General features: G+C 45.8%; 1 protein-coding gene across 3 annotated transcripts in view; it reads left to right on the forward strand.

Moving 5' to 3' along the window:
• CACNA2D3 (calcium voltage-gated channel auxiliary subunit alpha2delta 3) overlaps positions 1-15,766 on the forward strand; it is a 2,334,275-nt gene that overhangs the window by 1,124,268 nt on the left and 1,194,241 nt on the right. The gene's annotated exons all lie outside the window — the stretch shown is intronic.

Genomic DNA, 15,766 nt, shown 5'->3' on the forward strand with positions numbered 1-15,766 from the left:
ATTAGTTAAATAGTAGACATTCTGCTCTTTCCATCTGATGGCCGTACAAATAGCAGGAAAATATAAATATTTACCCGGCTGCTGACTAAATAGTGGAGATTTTGCACTGTCCAGCTGGCAGTTGTGCAAAAGCAGATCAAGTCACTGTTTACCCAGCCACTTGCTAAACAGCAGAGATTCTGGCAGCCACGCAAACAGCAGAAAAACGTAACTATTTACCCAGTCGCTGGCTAATTTGTGGAGATTCTGCACTGTTCATCCACAATCTTTGCAAATAGCAGGACAACTTAAATATTTACCAGCTTCGAGCTGAATAGTAAAGATTCTGTACTGTTCAGCTGGCAGCAATGCAATTAGCAGAAACACTTCACAATTTACCTGGCTGCTGGCTAAGCATTAGAGGGTATGCACCATTCAGCCGGCAGCCATGCAAATAGCTGAACAATGTCACTATTTACCGGGTTGATGCCTAAATAGAAGAGATTCTGCACTGACTGCTTCACCCTCTATCCACAGGGATGCAGCCAATACAAGCACACTGCACACTTTATGCTAAATGTATCCCACAGGTCCATGCAAGTCTTTTATCACACAAGGAGTCTTACTACTATGCATTTAGGGGCAGATTTACTAAGGGTTTGCATTGCCCTTACGTCATGCAAGGCGACACAAGGCATTGCAAGCTCTTAAATGATAATTACTAAGCTGCACAAAGACACCTTGCATGGCTCTGCGTGGCTTAGTGATCACTGCCTTGAGTTAACCTGTGTTGAGAAGGTGTTCCAATGATGGAGCATGGGCATTCCCATGCATCCACTCAAGGGTTTTATTGCAATCCCAGGTGTGCTCACCAGTGGCGGCTGGTAGATTTTCAAAGTGGTGAGGCGAAATGTTTTGTACCCGAGTAGAAAGAGCGAGCGAGCGTAGCGAGCGAGCCCGAAGTACAAAAGGAGGGTGCAGGGGGATGCTATCCTGCAAGAACATTTTGAAACATAATAGATTGAAATGGTGGCTTTTACGCCACCTATTTTTTTTAAAAAGAGATCCAAATATAGCATTTTTTTAAAGCACAAGTGTGAGGAAACATAGTTTTAGTGATATAAAATATTTGCATAAGATAACACAATTTACACTGGAAAGCATTGATTTATCCGGGTTTTCTTGTTTCAATTTGCATAAATCAGCCAGTAAATGGGCATCTCTTTGTCTTTCCTAATGTTAAGGCTTTGTTCTTTTCTTTAGGTGCATGTTTCTGCAGTTTTTATACATAGCATGAAGCCGACCTGAAGGCAGAGCACTTTACATGAGCACTGTTTACATCACATAAGATCACACTCACACATATTGTTTTTAGGTATGGGGTGATTAAGTGATTTACCCAGAATCCCAGAATTTTGAGCCGACGCCGAGACTCAAAACTAGTTCCCTAGACAGCAGCTCTGACCATAAAGCCAGATCCTGGGTGGAGGAAGGCAGACAGGCAGAAGCCACATGAAAGCAGCAGGTGTTTTTAAACCTATAATACACTTGCACACACTCTGCCCCCCGAAATCAGCACCCGGTACCCTGGCACTGGTCGCAGTTGGTTGCGTGCATGTCTACTCAGTACCTGTGACATTTTTGTGCTGTTCCTTAATTGACCGGCTTGAGGCACCTTCCATCTCTCTGCAGTGTGTGTGTTAACTGTCTGATCTGTAGCTGCTTGTGGTCGTGCCCGTTATATGCTATGATGTGCTTGTTGTATCTGCCATCTGCAGGGTTTCTCAATGCCTCTTACCTGTCTGCTCAGCGGACCGCCTTTCTGTTCAGTGCCTGTAGTTGCCTGTTCTGTGTTATCCTTCTGCCTGTGTTGTGCTGGTTTTCTGCCAGCAAGAAAGTTGTGCACGGAGGAGCCAGGGAGTGTCTGGTGGCAGTCGAAATGTGGACGATGTTAATGTGGAAAGTGTAGAGGTTCAGAGTGTTAGAGAAGTGGGCCATTTAGAAAGTTTGGGCGTGGGAAACGTTGTCCTAATAAAATAGCTCTTTTATAGGGCTTGCCATTGCACTTGCTATCAATAAAATGCATTCAAATTAGTAAACTGGGAATACTCATTTTAGTTTAGGAAGGATGAAAGGCTCAGCCAGCCTGCTTTAGGAGCTGGCTTTAAGGGGGTGGGGGGCGGGGGTGAGGACGGACTCAGCAACAAGTGCCTAATTCACAGTGCACTGGCTGGGAAACGTGGAGCATTCTTTCCCCTGTTCACATTCCTTTCTTTCTGCCCTTTCTCTTGCCCCTTGATCCCTCGCGCCTCTCCTCACCTAAACTAGTATTGCGCCCCATTTCCCTTCTCAGGAATAGTTCCTCGCTCCCAGAAATCAACTCTGAGGCCCTTTCGAATCCTCTCACACTTCAGCATCTGTCTGCCCTAGAGCCGGCCATGCTCTTTAAACGCCAGTCATGAATACACTGCAGCTTTGCCGGAACCCTAAAGAGACATGCTCCTACCACTCGAAAGTACTGCTCTGCTTCCTGAGATGTGTACCTTCCCCCATAGAATAATACCGTGCCCCATGAGACATGCACTGCCCCCCAGAGAGCCCTCGCTAACTCTACGGGCTCTGTCTCGGCTCCAGAGGTGTTTTGCTCTGCTCCTACTCTATGAGATCACCAAGCCCTTTAGGGGGCTCTGCACCAGTCACCTTTGTGCTCTACGCTAATCCCCAGAGAGCACTCCCTGCCACCGACCTCCGGCCAGTTTTGTCCTACTTCCATGTACGCTGCCTTTTCCCCGGGGAGATTTGAACCTAATCTGGGAGATCTTTGCTCTTACCCAGGACGGCCCTGCCCTACTTCACTATTCAGATGACTGCCCAGAGCTCTGTTTCTACTCCTCACCGCTGAAGTGCCCTTCACCCCTGTCACCACGGCGTGCACACCCAGAGCTCTCGTGCTCAGCACACTGCAGTCTCGTGCGTGCAGACGGTTGTTTCCAGCGGGGAGAGGGGAGTGTTGTAAATCTGGTCTGACACACCGCCCTCCTTGCCTCCCGTGCTCAGCTCTCCACCTCGCACACCCTGCTAGCCTGACTCTGTGGAAAAATCCTCACTGGTTAATTTGGGGCCCTTTTGATTCTGGCATGTCGATGTCCTAGATTATTATTTCCAAAGCATCAACAAGGCAGGTGCGGACAGAACCAAAACCGTAGGGAAGCAACACAGAAACGCAAATGGTTTTTAATAACGTAGTTTTAACTCACCAATGGAACGTTCTCGACTCGCGCCGGGCTCCTAATGATTTGGACTGCAGACAGTGACGGGTGGAATGTACCTAAGACTGGAACGGGAAACTGCTGGATTTCGACTCCTCCCCCAAACCCCAGCCCAACAATCATTTTAAAATAAACTGTTGCTCCCTAGGTCTCAGCCGGACTGGCCTGCCCCTAGCCATTGAAATGAATGGAGGGCTTCCGACTCCTCCCTGGGCCATGCGATTAACGCCCAAACTCAAACACGATTCCTGCAGTGATACACAGGCAGCGCCCATCAGATTGTCGTCACTGCACTGCTTTCTTGCACTAGGTCGAAGAAATCTTCGCCCGGCCGGGAGGCATGCGCAGAGCTAATGTACATTCTCCCCACCCCCTCAAGGAAAAGCCCAGATTTACAAATGGCTGTTCACCGAGCAGACAGCTGCTCGGTGTTCCACCTCACATTTCTTTTACCCAGGCAGGGTGGCAGGGCGACGCCCATCTCGCCCCTATACACCAGCCGCCCCTGGTGCTCACCTTAGTAAATCTGGGATAACATCAAAATGGAACGCCTTCCCAAGTGAGGCACAACAAGAAGAAATGTCTGTATTGCTCCTCGTTACTTCCTCTTTCTATGCGTGCTGGATTCTTCAGCACACACAGAAATAGAAAAATGCTTTAAAATATTGTTTTTGTACTGGAAGTTGCCCTTACTGCACAAAAACAATCCTAATTGTGATGCAAGGGTGCCTGCATTGGCACTAGGCAGCACACAGTGCTCAAGCAGAGGAGGAGAACAGAAATATGTCATATTTTAGTAGATATGGTACAATTCTGCTGTCTCCCTATCATGCAACGCAGCACAAAAAGTTGCCTTGCATGACATCTTAATAAATCTGGACATTGCTACAAATCCACCTCACAAACACACACATGGAATGTCAGTGCAAAGATCAGTTGGGCACACAGAATCTCTATTTCACCATGTCAGACAATCTATCTGGAGCATCCACCACCCCCTCTTCTGTTCATCAGAGCCTTCTTATTATCATGAGCTTCCCTTTGCTGATTACCATATACATGTGTCCCCCTTGGTTAGCCAATAACTATTTTTCCTGACTTCGGCCATCTGAGTTTCTCCAACTATTTTTGTCATCCTTCATGGCAGACTCATTTTCACCCATCCACCTTTAAACTCCTCGGCCATATATTAATCCCTGTGCCCTCAGATCCACACTTAGTCTTCTAAACCAGCATCAGATCACGTCTACTACACTCATAGAGCAGGGTGTAACAGTCTTGGCTTTTTATTCACTTTGCATGCTCTGATTTTTCAGCAAATACTTGCCAGTTCTATACGTGGGTTTAAGAGGGGTGATTTCTAGGTGTTGGCAGTTTAAGAAGCATGAATAAGAACCATTCACAAAAGGAATATCCTAATACATGTGGCCTAGACTTACATAGGTGTTCTTCACTTTCAGTCATGCTGTGCCTTTAGGCATTGGTCCTACTCATAGGCCTGTTCCAAGTCCTTATTTGTCGGGTTGTTTTGGTTCTTCTGATCATAATCCTGGCCCTGATCTAATTAATACTGGTCACCCTGGTTTCCTGAAAGTATGCGACTTGGTTGTAGTCCTTTCTGACCCTAGTCTTCCTGGTCCTGCTCCTGGCTCATCCTTGGTTTAGCCCTTCCTGGGCCTCCTAGTCCTGGTGCTACTGATCCTCATCCTTATTCTGCTAGTCTGCTGGGTCCTTACCCACATAGCCCTGTTGTCCCTGTTCTCCTATGGCTGGCACTCTTATTCTTCCTTGATTGGGTCATAGTCATTCTCCTTGATCTGTTCCTAATGGTCCACCTGGCACTGCCTCTATTGGTCCTCCTTATTAGGTCCTCTTGGGCTGTGTTTGGTCATTTTGGTCCTGGTCTGGTCCCATTGGTCCTCATGGCTCTGGTACTCCTGGTTCTCCTGATCCTCACCAGCCTGGTACTAAACCCAGGTCCTAGCTTCTGCTCCTGCTGGAACATCCGGCTCTGGTACCTTGGTTATGATCAATCTGGTCCTTATATGCTTGTTTCTGGCCCTGCTTATTCTGATCCTTTTAGTCCATCTAATTCTCTGACATCTGGTCCCTGGTCTTAACTGCCCTAATCCATCTCCTCCTGACATGATTAGCGCTCCAGGTCCCCCTCCAATATGTCATGATATTCTTGGCTGTCCTCTTGAACTAACTTGCCCACTTTATCCAGTCCCTCCTTGTTCAGGTCATCCTGCTCATAGCCCTTCTTAGCCACCCAGCTTGGTCATCATGGCTCCTGTGGTCCTGGCCTTCCTTGTACTGGTCTTCCTTTTCCTCCTCATCCTGGCCATGCTTGTCCTGGTATGTCCCGTGCTCTCCATGTCACTGGAGACTAGCTATCCTGGCTGATGAGGGGTGAAACCCTGAAACCGGTCCTAAGATGCTAGTCTCCAGTCCAGGGAGGACCTGGCCGGGCAGTTCGGGCTGGACTGTTCCCATTGGGCACAGGGTCAAGACTGATTGGCATATGGCTGGGTTCAAACTGGAATAGCATGGGGAGCAAAAAACGTTGGATTTAGGCCCAGATATCTGTACTGGGGTGAATGTATGACATTGTTCTGCATTATGTCCATCAATTGTTCTTGTTGCATTTGTCAACCTGAGTGGGATGGGTATGCCAAGACGTGGGTGCTGTGCTCTCCATGCTACTGGAGTCAAGCTATCCTGGCTAATGAGAAGTGAAACCCCGAAACCAAAACTAGGATGCTTGTTCCCAGTCCAGGGAGGACCTGGCCTGGCAGTTGGGGCTGGACTGTTCCCATTGGGCGTAGGGTCAAGACTGATTTGAATATGACTGGGTTCAAACTGGAATGGATGGGGAGCAAAACACAATGGATTTTGGCCCTGATCTCAGTACATGGGTGAATGTATGACATTTTTCTGCATTCTGTCCATCAATTGTTCTTTTTGCATTTGTCACCCGAGTGGGACGGGTATTCCCAGATGTGGGTCCCGTGCTCTCCATGCCACTGGAGTCCAGCTAACCTGGCTGATGAGGGGTGAAGCCCCAAAACCGGTAATAGGATGCCTGCTTCCAGTCCAGGGAGGACCTGGCCTGGCAGTTCAGGCTGGACTGACCCCTTGGGTGCAGGGTCAAGACTGTTTTGCATATGGCTGGGGTCAAACTGGAATGGCATGGGGAGCAAAAAACGATGGAGTTAGGCCCAGATATCTGTACTGGGGTGCCAGGTCCTGATACCCTGGGCCTCTGTAAACTGAGCTTCCTCTACGCCTTGGTTGAAATTCCACTGGCCCCCATTGCCCTGGTTCTCCTAGCTCTAGTCCTGCTGCCTCTGATTGCATGGCCATCTCCTCTTTATTGTCCAGGTCCTATTCTCCTATCATTCCTCACTTAGGGGGTCATTATTATAGCGGGCGGATAGCCACCGCCCAAATGGCGGTGGCGATCCGCCTGCCAAAATCTCCCACCTGCATTACTTTTCCGCCCACCACATTAGGATGGCGGGGGGGACACCGGCGGACAGTCTTCCACCGGTAGGCAATTCGCCCGATTGTCCCCTGGGCTGAAAAGCCCAGGAATATGGTGGCGGTGCATATTATCATTGTGGCGGAGATTGGCCTTTCCATGGCGGAGACTCCGCCATGGAAAGGCATGCGGTTTGGTCTATGGGGGCCCGTTGCAGGCCCTCAGGGTGTTCGGGAGGGGGGGTGCACATGGGGGGCAGGCACCGCACTGCACAACATGCGTTTCTGACATAGCGGAGGGTGCTGCTGAAAGCACCGCCCTCCGCAATGTCAGGAATGTGGGATGCGCCCGCCAGTATGGCGGGGGCATTCTAATGCCTAGTGCGGGACCGTCGCATACATAGCATGTGGTCCCATTTCCCGGGCCTATGGCGGGCAGACATACTAATGAGCCCCTTAGTGACTGATTTGCCTAGCAATGGTCTTCCTATTCATGGGCATCACAGTCTGTGTTCTCGTCCTGGTTTTGTGCCCACTGAACCTGTTCTTGTGGTCTTCCTTCTTTGGGTCTTTGTATGACTAATCCTCTTGCTTCTGCTTTTCCTGCCCATTCTGGTCTCTTGAGGCCCCCTTCTCTTAGCTCTTTCTTTTCTTTCCTGATCCTCTTGATCCTTGTCCATTTTACCTGGACCTTCGTATCCTTCTCACCCTGCCCATCTGATTCTCAGTACATCAGTTCCTGGACCTGCTGGTGCCTTCGGTCTACCTGGTCTCTTGAGTCCTTGACCTATTAGGCCTTGACCTCTTAGCTCTTGTCTTCTTGCTTTGACTCATTCATGTCCACACAGCCCTGTGCCTTGTCCTCATAGTACTTCTGGCACTGCACCCAATGGCCTTGGCACACTTTATACGGGTACTCTTTGTTTGGGTCCATCTGAGCCTCGTCATTTTGGTCCTGTTCCTACTGGAAATAAAGGTACAGTCCCCTTAGTCTTCCTGGCCCTGGCTGTTGGTAGTCCTCCTGATCTTTCTCATACTGGTTCTGCTACCAACAGGTCCTGGTCATTCTGCTCCACTTGGTACTCTGGCCGCTGGTCCTATGGTTATGGTCGCCCTGGCACTTCTAAGCCTGTCTGTTCCTTGTACTATTGGTGTAGATACTTCTAATCCTCCTTGCTCCGGTCCTGGTCCTCCTGGTATTCTTGATACTGACCCCCTTGTCTTCTTTGCTTATTCTTGTCCTATTGGCCTGGATCTTGTCTTCCTGGATCTGGTCTTGATCCTTTTCACCCTGTTCTTCCTGCTGCTTGCCCTGTGCTGTGACAGAAATTTATTATGATCCATCTGTTGATAATTGTCCTGGCCATCCTGTTCCTAGCTCTGTGGCTTGGACCTCCAGATTGTGATCATCTTGGAACAGATGTCCCTGTTCCTAATCATTCTGATCCTCCTTTTCCTTCTTACCTGGTGCTCCTGGTCTTGATACTCAAGGTCCTGATCCCAAGTGCCCTGATCATCATGGTCCCCTCAGTCCCCTCAGGCTTTTTAACCTCTAGGATGGCTTTTTAACCTCTAGGATGTTTCTTTTCTTTTGTTTGTTGTCTGTTTTATGATGTTATGTCTTATTGAGCTGCCCCGATAAAGCGCCGGGACACTCCTTTGGAGTAGCCGTGCGCTATAGAAATAAAGTTTTAACATAACATAACATAACATTCCGTTGTTTCCTGGTTCTCTTAGAATGGTTCCTTCTGATTCTGGCTGCCTGTGTTCCTGGTCTCGGCTACCTGGCACTTCTTGTCAAGGTCATGCTATTTTTCTTATTCATAGTCCTTGTCCTACCCGAGATTCTGTGCCGATTGTCCCTGTCCTTTGGTTCCTGTTCCTTATCGGTTGGATTCTCCTGGACTTAGTTCTCCTGGACCTGACCTACCTGCTATCGTAGTCTTGGTCTCCTTGGTCCTGGGGATCCTGGTATTTCTTGTCCCATTGTGCTTGTTATCATAAACTTTCCCTTTTGGCCATCATGGCCCTTACTGGTTCTCACTGTCTTGACCCAGCTGGCCGTGTTCCTTTGTAGTCGTCTAGGTTGTAATAAAATGTGTCCTGGTTCTTTTCACTGTCAATCTCCTAGCCATGGTACTGCAGGTCCTGGCTTCTTGTGCCTTGGCACTTAGTCTTTGTCTTCCTGTTTTGGGTTGTCCTTGTTCTCCTGGACCGGTTCCTTGTCTATTTAGTCCTACTGGCACTGCAGCCATTGATCCAAGTTCTCCTTGTTTGGGTCCTCCTGAGCATGGTCATTTTGGTCTTAGTCCTCCTGTCCACCGCTATCCATTCCACTTGATCTTCCGGATGCTGGTTGGCCTTCTTACCTCAGATCCTCCTCACCCTTGTCCTGCTACTAATAATAATTGCTCCTCCCCACTTGGTAATCTGAGCCGTGGTCTCCTAGGTCCTAATCTTTATGAACCTCTTATCCCTGTTTCTAGTCCTCTTGGTCATAAGTCTTTCAGTTAATCTAATGCTCTTGTTCTGGTCTTTTGGGTGCCCTTGATAATGCCCCCTGACTCTTTCTAATCACTGTCCTGTTTATCCTTGTTTTAAGGACATACAGGTCATTATCATTACCCTTCATGTCCTGATATTTGTCCTCTTAATCCTCTGTTATCTGGTCCTGATCCTCCTGGCCTTGGTCATTCTGCTCCTTGCCCACATGGCTCTGCAATAACTGGCCCTGTCTAGCATTTCTGAGCTGTGATGTTCCTTGACCGCTGGTTCATGTTAGTCTAATATCTTCCTGGTCCTGTAATTTCTGATCTTGGTTTGACTGGTCATCATTCTCATGTACTCCTGCCCCTAGCTGTTTGGATCCTCGGTCCCCTGTTTCACAGGCTCTCGGTCCTGGACCTTTTCATCCTTCTCACCCTAATTCTCGTCCATTAGTTCTGCTCTCCTGGTTATTGAGTCCCCCTCATTTGCCTATACCTATTCCTCCTTATTCTGATCACCTTCGTCCATGTAGTCCTGTTCTTATTTCTGGTACTCCTCTGGTCCTGGTTGGTACTCTCAGGCCCTCCTCACTCATCATTATGGCCTAGGTCCTTCTGTTTCTTCTATCCCTGGTCCTTATGTTGCTTTGAACCCTTGTCCACTGGGTCCAGATTCCATGTTCCATATCCCCATGGCCCTCCTGATCATTCTGACCCTGGCCCCGGTGCCTCTGTGCTGTTATTTATTGTCCTGTTCCTCGTTGTCTATTTGCTCTTAGTCCCCTCTGGCATTGGTAACCCTAGTCCACGCAGTTTAGGTCTGATTCTTCTTGTCCTGGTTCTTGTGGCTCTGGTTGCCCTAACCCTCCTAGTGGTTCACCCCTTGACCCCTATTCTCTTACTTTTCACCCTCCTCTTACTGTTTCTTTCCCCTGCACCCATTCAACAATGACATTAGTCAGGCACAGCATCCAGGCCTGTCACACGCATTTTGTTTGGGGCTTCCATATTCCTTTTGCTGAAACAGCACTGTCAAGTACAATAATTAGAGGCCAGTAGAGACAGGGCTTTACTCTGCTTAAAGTGTTAAAAATAGAAACTGCCATTCTAAAGATGCATTGTGGAGGTCACAAAAATGTCAGTGTGGCTGAAGGGGCTACTTATTGCATGGGATGAATAGGAATCAATGCCATAAAACTACTCTGCTGGGTGAGCAGTATGAAAGAGTGTGTTTAGGCAGCAGAATGAACTCCTCCTCTGAATTACCCAGATGCATCACTTACCTGTCACCTGCTTTCACTTTCCTTTTCCACAGAAGCTCCATTACAGTGTCTCACTCAATTTACAGCCTGCAATGCCCACAGCACAGGCCCCCAAACACCAATAACCTACTGTATGCGTCCCTCCCTCTGTGGCCCAAATACCACTTATCTATCTATATTCCCTGTTTACTGCTGCTTGATGACTGCTGTTTCCACATTTGAGATACTAAGCAAGCAGGTTCACTGACAAAACATCGACACCCAAAACATCCCCATACCACAATATCGAGTCAGAAATATAGATGTAAAAAATATTGACATCCTACATAAAGGTAAGTGCAAAAACATTGAAACAGAAATATTGATGACATAAATGTAGATGTAAAAAATGTTGTTTTTTATATGTATATATATATATATGTACACATATATATATATATATATAAAATAAAATATTAAATATTAAATATATTAAATAATAAACTTAATTAGAAACATTAAATAGAGTTAATATACATTTTAACAAAAATAACAAGTGAACATAACCTAAAACAGTTAAACACACATATATAATATTTATTATATATATTTACTGTAAAACAATTAATAAACTAGTAATTTAAATGTATTTCATAATTTTAAAACTATATAAAAATGTAACAAATAAATATATTTATATATATACCACTAACATAACATTTATGTTAAAAAACATTCAATTATTATTTAAAACATTCAACTATTTAAAAAGATTCAAACTTAAATTTCCCACTCTAATCAATGCAACAGTAGGGAAGGTGTTGGATAGCCGAGGGGTAAAGATTACTATTCCCACTCCAATGAGTGGAATGAGTAGACCGTCCAGTCAGTGCAACAGTAGGGAAAGTGTTGGATAGCAGAGAGATAACATTTACGATTCCCACTCCAGTCAGTGCAACAGTGGGGAAAGTGTTGGCTAACAGAGAGATAACATTTACGATTCCCACTCCAGGCAGTGCAATAGTAGGGAAAGTGTTGGATAGAGGAGGGGTAAAAATTACTGTTCCCACTCCAGTCAGTGCAACAGTAGGGAAAGTGTTGAATAGCGGAGGGGTAAAAATTACTATTCCCACTCCAATGAGTGCAACAGTAGGGACCGTCTTGGATAGCGGAGGGATAACAATTACAATTCCCACTCCAATAAGTGCAACAGTAGGGGAAGTGTTGGATAGCGGAGGGGTGAAAATTATTATTCTCACTCCATTGAGTGCAACAGTAGGGAAAGTGTTGTATAGCAGATAGGTAAAAATTACTACTTCCACTCTAATGAGTCTGACAGTAGAGAAAGTGATACGCATTACTATTCCCACTACAGTCAATTAAAAATGAAAAACAAACAAAATATCAACCACAACAAAAAATATTTTAAAAACAAAATACATTAAAAAAAATATATAAATATGTAAAAAATGAAAATACAAATATATATATATATTTGTTATTTTTTTTCAAAAAAAGTTTATTTCGGCAGTCAAATGCCATAAAAGCATTGGTAAAAGCAAGCAATATAAATACATTGAATTCATTGAATATAGGCAATTTTAAATAGTTGTATATAAAAATAATTAATACAGTACTATTCAATAGTTCAAATCGATGAGAATGATAACCCCCCCCCCCCATGTCCCTGAGTATAGCCAGACAAGTGCAGTATTCAGGTCACTCATACAGTTCCTGTATTGTCATTTTGCTGGGTCAATCTTTTGAGGATAGCCCTTCGGGTGCACCACATATTTAATAGAAAGCGTGACATGGAATAAACAATAGGCATTTGCGTGTTTGTTTTAAATATCCTATACACTTCAGAACAGCGGCTTGTCCCAGAATATCAGCATAATTGGATTAGCCAGCGTGTTCTGGCCTTTCCACACCCCTTGCTAAAAAATAACACGTGCAATTCCAATTCATCGGGGTAGTTACAGGCCGGGCAACCCCTATTTGAAGTCCCCTCCCAGTTTCGGGTAAATGTTCGCAACGGGAGGACTTCATGCCTGAACTGGACATAAAGCTTTTTGGCGAGAAGAGGCTGGATGTCATCCAGCACCAGTTCTAGAGTGTACCTATTTTTTATTGCCAGGAAATCCACTGTCAAACGGCCGGTGGTAGTTCTTCATTCAAGCTCGGTGAGCTTGTGCTCTCTGAAGCACTCCATCAGGGTCTTTCTTGCTGTTGATAGGGATGTGTCCTCCGCGTTGTTCCATAGATCGCTCCTGCACAAGCCCTCGCAGATGTTCCTTATGTTGGAGCCAAGGTATTGTCCCTGAGCCTCGCATACCCATGACGTTGGTTAATTCGTCCCTATAGGCAGCTAGCTCCGGAGTACTCCAGAGGCGGCGCCAATAGAGGATGGGCCTGAGGGCCGCTTCTTCCACAATGGACCTAACCCCAAGATCTAAGTGAAGAGGTGTTAATGGGGTGCTAATGGGAAGGCTCAGAAGCTGTCTAATGAAGGTGTTCTCTATTCGGGTTACCGGGCTCTGTGCACAGTGACCCCAGAGTTCTGCTCCATAGAGGGCAGCGGACCTGGCCTGTACCTTATAGATTTCCAGCACTGGGCTAAGTGTTTTTTTGGAGCAATTCCTATATAATTTTAGGATACCCCCCATTACTTGAGTAAATTTCAGCCCTGTTTTGTTTATTTGGGGACCCCAGTCCATTTTCTCAGTCAGAGTCAGGCCTAGATAATCAAAAATATTTACTCTTTCAAGGGGTCTGCCGACCAAGCAGGGATTGGGGCGGGTGGATTTGCCTACATTGAAGTCCTTTTACTTCGTTTTTTGCAGGTTGATTTCCAGGCCCCGATGTTTGCAGAAATCTCTAAAGTTGTCAAGTGTCCTCTGGATTCCCATTGGGGATTTTGTGAGGAGAAGCGTATCATCCGCAAACATCAAGGCCAACCTGGGGGCGTCGATGTTCTTCCCACCGCTCAGAAAATCTATTAGCCCGTTAATGTAGAGGGAAAAAAGTGTGGGTGCCAGAACACAGCCCTGTCGAACCCCTCTTTCCACAGGCAAGGGGGCTGAGAGTTCTCCGTTCTTTCCATATCTGATACGAGCGTAATTGCCCTCGTGGAGACGTTCTATCTGATGACACAGGTATTCCTGCACTCCCATATCTCTTAGAATTGCCCACAATATTTCCCTCGGAACCAAATCAAAGGCAGATTTTAAATCTACAAAAATGAGGTAGAGGCTACCTCCCTCAATGGAAACGGATTTCCAATGTATCAACTGCAGCCTAAATAATTGGTCGATCGTAGATGTCCTAGCCCAAAACCCGGCTTGGAGGGGGGTTAAGATATTATGTTCCTCCATCCAGGTTTGTAGGTGCCCCAATAGGACTCGGGCAAAGATTTTCTGCCCGACCTCTATAAGACTAATCGGGCAATAGTTGGCGGGCAAGAGCGGGAAGCCCTTTTTAAAAATCTGTATTATTTCGGCTCCCGACAAAGTAGTGGGGATTGCCATGCCTTGTAGTATGGCATTAAACAACGTAGCCAAGTAAGGGGCCCAGATGGTAGGTTCAGATCGGTAGAGATCACCAGGGATCATGTCCAAACCTGCTGCTTTTGCAGGTAGGATCTTCCCCAGTGCGTCAGTGGTTTCTCTTACCGTGAATAGGGGGGCGTCATCCTGATTTGGATCCAGATACGCCAGGGCCCTAGCCTTTCTTTCTTACCCTTCCTTATCCCTTCTATAGAGGATTTCAAAGTGTGCCCTCCAGACAGTTTCGTCTATGTTTTGGTTCGATAGCCAATCTACCAGCCTGGGAATCATTAATTAAGATGTTCCAGAAGGACCTCAGATCATGAGTATTTAATGTGTTTCTGAGGTCTTCCCATTTTTGGGCTTCCCAGTGTTGTTTAGCTTTAGTTATGGCGCTTTTATATGCAGCTCTAACTTACTTAATTTTAGCGTTATCGCTACTTTTAGTGGCAGTTATTAGTTGAGTTTTAGCAGCTCGGCAGTTGGCGTTGAACCATTTATGTTTGGGCATTTTGGGCGCTCTCTGCTTTTTATTTTGGTAGAAGAAAGTGGCCAAGGTGCCAACCAGATCATGGTGATTTTGTGATATCTTTAGGAGAGAGTTTGGTGCTCCGGGACCCTCTGTTAGTTGAGAAGTGGTTAAAAGATAAGGAACTACTTGATGGTAAAGTTTGTCCAATTTATCTTGCGATTGGGAAATTTCGGCCCAACGAACTCTTCTCCCACCATTAGTCTGTATCAGATTTTGCGCTGGTATTTGGGAATTAACCTGGTTGTCGTAATACATGGCGATACTATTGCTAAAGTAAGGGCATCGTGATCGCTGTCATGACGCGGGATCATTTTAAAATCTAGCACCTTGTGCCAAGACTGCAAATCTATCATTATATAATCAATTATTGAGGTGTGACCCGGGCTATCAGATCTGGTACGTCCGTTGCATGCTCTTAGAGAGAAGTTCAATGTTAGAGCTTGAATCTGGAGTGCTAACGGGGTCCAGACCCTTAATGGGGGGATGTTAGGTTCGGGAACGGACCAATATTGGTCCTCCTCCTCTATCTGGCCTCTAGACAAACCGTCGAGCGGCTCAAATTGGCTGTTAAAATCACGGCCAATAATTATACCCCAATGTGGTGGGATGGTTGGAAGAAGGGTATTAAGTTGGTCCAGGGTGCTGGACTCTTGGCCCGGGGACTTCTGGCGTGAGTATAGATTTATAAGCAGGATGCTTTGATTTGACTGGAATGTTAAAAGTACACAAAGGATGTCATGGGAGGAACTCTCTATGTGTTTAGCCTTGCAGCCTAAATGGACTCCAACCCATGTCGATAGACCACCTGAGGGTCTACCTCTCCCCTTATGAATTACAGGGATTTTAAAAATGGCAAACCCCTGCCTACTCGGTTCGTCTCTGTGCCATGTTTCCTGGAACATGCAGATTTTGTGATTTTCGATATCTGCATATTATGTCTTAAAAAACAAATTAAAACACATAAAAATTAATTAACTTCCCATCCTTTACCCCTATAAACCCAACAACCCACACCTAAAATGCATTACACAATTCCCATATTTAATTTTCAGTTAATGAAATATTATTAATTAACAACTAATTATTAATCAATTAACAATAAATTACTACCCACCCTTTACCCCTATAACCCCACAACCTGCACCTAAAAATAATTACACAATTTCCATATTTAATTCTCAATTAAATAATTAATATTAATCAACAACTAATTATTAATTATTTAAAAATA

Source organism: Triturus cristatus, chromosome 9 (assembly GCF_964204655.1).
Source record: "Triturus cristatus chromosome 9, aTriCri1.1, whole genome shotgun sequence".
NCBI lineage: Eukaryota > Metazoa > Chordata > Amphibia > Caudata > Salamandridae > Triturus > Triturus cristatus.